Source organism: Aptenodytes patagonicus, unplaced genomic scaffold (genome assembly GCF_965638725.1).
Source record: "Aptenodytes patagonicus unplaced genomic scaffold, bAptPat1.pri.cur scaffold_187, whole genome shotgun sequence".
Classification (NCBI taxonomy): Eukaryota; Metazoa; Chordata; class Aves; order Sphenisciformes; family Spheniscidae; genus Aptenodytes; species Aptenodytes patagonicus.
Window position 1 is genome coordinate 45001 of NW_027472123.1, and position 5000 is coordinate 50000.

The following is a 5000-nucleotide window of genomic DNA, read 5'->3' on the forward strand; positions in this document are numbered from 1 at the left end:
CTGCCGTGCCCGAGCCCCGGCTCCCGCCTTCCTCGCTCCCTCCCTCCCTCTCGCCCTGCTGCGCGCCTGCCCGCCGCCCCCGCCGCGGGCTGAAAAACCAACGAACGCGAAACGGGGCAGCGGTGGGTGTCTGTCTGCGTGAAAAAAAAACCCGCAAACGACCCAAACGGAAACCTTCTCCGAATCCCTGTATCCCCCCCCTCCCCAGCCTGCCTCTGCGCCGGCCTCCCTCCCCTGCCGCTGCCGCTGCCGTCGCGACCGAGCGCGGGAACGTTGGCGTGGCGGGAACCGGCGCCCTTTCGCCGTGGGCGGGCGGGCGGGCGGGGGCCCGGTTGCCGGGCAGCGGGGCGCGCGCGCATGCGCAGAGCGCGCGGCTGCGGACGCACACCTCCCCCAGCCCGCCCCCCCCGCTGCTCCGGGGCGCCGGAGAGTCTGCGGTCGGGGCGGAGGGGCCGCACCCGCCGGTCGGCGGGTACGGAACTGCAGCGCGGGGAGGGAGGGAGGGAGGGCGGGAGGGGGAGCGCGCGCGCGCAGGTGTGCGTGTCGGTGTGTGTGTGTCTGTGTCTGTGTCTGTCTCCGTGTGTGTGTCTGTGTCTCTGTGTGTGTGTGTGTGTGTGTGTGTCTCTCTCTGAGCGCGCGTGTGCCGCCGGGGGGGGGGGCGGGGTGGCGTCTGCAGGGTCGCAGATACTTCTTCTAATACATTTGTTTCATTAAAAAAAGAAATAATAACTCGGCAATGGACGCCCCGTCCTGAAGTCTCCCGGCAGACGGCGAACTCGCCCCGGGGGCCGCCGCCTCTACCCGGCCCCTCCCCTACCAGCTGGGGAGGAAAAAAGCCGGCCGGGAGGGCAGACTTGCCGTGAGCCGGGGGGGGGGGTGGGGGGGGGGGGGTGGGGGCGGGGCGGAGCGGAGCGGAGCGGAGAGGCTGGACGGGGCGGTGAAGCCGGCGAGCGCACGGCGGCCACCGGTTCGGGGCGGGGGGGGCGCGTGCCTGTGGGCGCGTGCGTTGAGGGCGGCGGCGGGGGAGGGGGGCGTTTAAAAAACCCGAAATTCTTAAAAATCCATTCAAAATGACGGGGTGGCCGTCCTTGTACCATGATTCGCGTAAATCCCGAAAAAGGGGAAAAAAAAAAGTTAACCCCCCCGGACCCCCCCCCCACGACCCCCGCCGCCCTGCTGAAACAGGGACGGGGTGGCCCTTGCGCCAGATTCGCGTAAATCCCGAAAAAGGGGAAAAAAAAAAGTTAACCCCCCCGGACCCCCCCCCACGACCCCCGCCGCCCTGCTGAAACAGGGACGGGGTGGCCCTTGCGCCAGATTCGCGTAAATCCCGAAAAAGGGGAAAAAAAAAAAATTAACCCCCCCGGACCCCCCCCCACGACCCCCGCCGCCCTGCTGAAACAGGGACGGGGTGGCCCTTGCGCCAGATTCGCGTAAATCCCGAAAAAGGGGAAAAAAAAAAGTTAACCCCCCCGGACCCCCCCCCCCCACGACCCCCGCCGCCCTGCTGAAACAGGGACGGGGTGGCCCTTGCGCCAGATTCGCGTAAATCCCGAAAAAGGGGAAAAAAAAAAGTTAACCCCCCCGGACCCCCCCCCCCACGACCCCCCGCCGCCCTGCTGAAACAGGGACGGGGTGGCCCTTGCGCCAGATTCGCGTAAATCCCGAAAAAGGGGAAAAAAAAAAATTAACCCCCCCGGACCCCCCCCCACGACCCCCGCCGCCCTGCTGAAACAGGGACGGGGTGGCCCTTGCGCCAGATTCGCGTAAATCCCGAAAAAGGGGGAAAAAAAAAAGTTAACCCCCCCGGACCCCCCCCCACGACCCCCGCCGCCCTGCTGAAACAGGGACGGGGTGGCCCTTGCGCCAGATTCGCGTAAATCCCGAAAAAGGGGAAAAAAAAAAATTAACCCCCCCGGACCCCCCCCCACGACCCCCGCCGCCCTGCTGAAACAGGGACGGGGTGGCCCTTGCGCCAGATTCGCGTAAATCCCGAAAAAGGGGAAAAAAGTAGAAATTAGCCCCCACCACCACCCACCCACAGCTCGGCCTGGGGAGAACCGGGCTGGCCGGTCCAGCCGGCTCCGGAGCACGTGGCGGCCGGCCGCCACGTGCACCCGCCTCCGCGGCCGGACGCCACGTCTACCCGCCTCCGCGGCCGGACGCCACGTCTACCGGCCTCCGCGGTCGGACGCCACGTCTACCGACCTCCGCGGCCGGGCGCCACGTCTACCCGCCTCCGCGGCCGGACGCCACGTCTACCGGCCTCCGCGGTCGGACGCCACGTCTACCCGCCTCCGCGGCCGGACGCCACGTCTACCGACCTCCGCGGCCGGACGCCACGTCTACCGACCTCCGCGGCCGGACGCCACGTCTACCGACCTCCGCGGTCGGACGCCACGTCTACCCGCCTCCGCGGTCGGACGCCACGTCTACCGACCTCCGCGGCCGGGCGCCACGTCTACCGACCTCCGCGGCCGGACGCCACGTCTACCGGCCTCCGCGGTCGGACGCCACGTCTACCCGCCTCCGCGGCCGGACGCCACGTCTACCGACCTCCGCGGTCGGACGCCACGTCTACCGACCTCCGCGGCCGGACGCCACGTCTACCGGCCTCCGCGGCCGGACGCCACGTCTACCCGCCTCCGCGGCCGGTGGCGGCCGCTAGGTCTACCCGGCTCCGCAGGTGGCCGCCAGGTCGACCCGGCTCCGGGGCCGGCGGCGGCCGGCGGCGGTCCCCGGAGAGCGCGGACCGTCGCTGTCGGCGCGTCCGGCGAAAAGGGTGGCCACGTCTACCGGGCTCCGGCGGGACTTGGTCGCGTTTCCGGGGCTGAGGGGTAGACGTGTTGTCCCCGCCGCCTGCTCGGAGCTGCCCAAGGGGTCGCTGTTTTTCGCTGCCTCCAGTTACGTCATCGTAAAAGGCGGCGGCGGCGGCGCGCCCCCCCGGTGGGCGGAGGCACCGTTCTTGCAGCTTGCCGGGGGCGGGGACGTGCCTGTCCGTACTATAGGAGGGAGTGGGGACTCGCCTCCGAGAGCGGCGCTAGCCAGCGGCTGCAACGCCCTCGCCTCGGCCGGCCAAGTGGGGCACTCGGCGGGCGTAGTGGCGGTTCCCCCGGACGGTTCGGCTCCCGCGGGGCAGGGCGAAGAGCGAAGACCGGCGGCGGCGGCCGCCGCCGGCACTCGAACGCTGGAAGGGCAGGGGGAGCGCAGCGGAGCTCGGCGCGGCTTTCCCCCGTCCCCCCGAGGGCCCGATGATGGCGATGGCGAGTGCTGGTAGAGGCCCCGAGGCAGAGATGCCTGCGAGAGCCCAGCCCGCCGCGGCGGCCGCCGCCGGCTCCTGAGGGCCAGGGGATGGGGGCGGGCGAGGTGGCGGCACCTCGTCCTTTGTTTTTCTCCGGCCTTAAGCCGGAGCCCGCCAAGCGGGCAGAGAGCGGCGGCCCGTCGTGGTGGCCGGCAGCCGGGCGCACGCAGACGGCCGGGGGGTTTCGAGCCTGCCGCGGCTTTCCCCGGCCCCCCCCAGGGAGGAGGGCCCGATGATGGCGCGGGCGAGGCGGCGGCGCCTCGGCCTCCTTTTTGCCGGCGCGAGCCATACGCGGGCGGCCCGTGGCGTCTGGCCTACCCCGGCTTCCCCCGTCGCCGGAGGGCTCGACGAGAAAGTCTGCACGCGGCGGGCGAGGCGGCGGCGGCGCCCCGTCCTTTTTCTCCGGCCCTAAGCTGGAGCCCGCTGAGCGGGGGAAGATCAATGGCAGCCGGTCCCGGTGGCCGGCAGCCGAACGCAGGTGGCCGGGGGGTAGGCTTTCCCCGTGCTCCGATCCCCGGCGATGGCGCGGGCGAGGCGTGGCGCCTCGTGGTTTTTTTTTTTCTTTTTTCTTTTCCCACCGTGAGGGCGACGGGCAAAGACCGGCGGCCGGTGGCGGTCGCCGGCACTCTGGAACGCTGAAGGGCCCGGGGGAGTCGAGCCTGCCGCGGCTTTCCCCCGGTCCCGGTGACCTCGCTCGAGGGCGTTGTTGTCTGGAGCGGGTGGCCGGCGGCACCTCCCGCTCCTCCCCCCGCCTTTGACCGACTCAGACCCGCAGGCAGCGCCCGCCGAGGCGTCCCCGGGCGCGTCGGGAGAGGCTTCTCGGCGGGCCGGCTCTGCCGGTGTTCAGGCCGGCGTTGCACCTCTCCGCAGACGTTGCCCTCTCGCTCGCACGCAGGGCCCCGCGTCCGCCGCCCAGCCAGCCCTCCCCGGGCGGGGGAGCGGGCGCGCGCGGCCGTCGCTGTCCCAGGAACCGTGGCCGCGGGGCCTCCGCTTGCTTTTGTTCTCCTTCGCTGCCTTTCCGTACTTACCCGATCGATGAGGCGCTTAGGGCGCGTCGGAGAGGCTTCTCGGCGGGCCGGCTCTGCCGGTGTTCAGGCCGGCGTTGCACCTCTCCGCAGACGTTGCCCTCTCGCTCGCACGCAGGGCCCCGCGTCCGCCGCCCAGCCAGCCCTCCCCGGGCGGGCGGGGGAGCGGGCGCGCGCGGCCGTCGCTGTCCCAGGAACCGTGGCCGCGGGGCCTCCGCTTGCTTTTGTTCTCCTTCACTGCCTTTCCGTACTTACCCGATCGACGAGGCGCTTAGGGCGCGTCGGAGAGGCTTCTCGGCGGGCCGGCTCTGCCGGTGTTCAGGCCGGCGTTGCACCTCTCCGCAGACGTTGCCCTCTCGCTCGCACGCAGGGCCCCGCGTCCGCCGCCCAGCCAGCCCTCCCCGGGCGGGCGGGGGAGCGGGCGCGCGCGGCCGTCGCTGTCCCAGGAACCGTGGCCGCGGGGCCACCGCTTACTTCTCCGCTGTCTTTCCTTTACCGATCGATGAGGCCTTTCGGGTCGCGTCGGAGAGGGCCCCCGGCGGGCCGGCTCCTCCGTGCTCCCCGTCATAGGGAGCAACGGCGGTGTCCGGTGTTCAGGCAGGGCGGTCTCCTTTCCAATTCGCTTCCCGTCGCACGCGAGGTGTTGTCCTCCTCCCCCGACCGAGCGAGCGAGC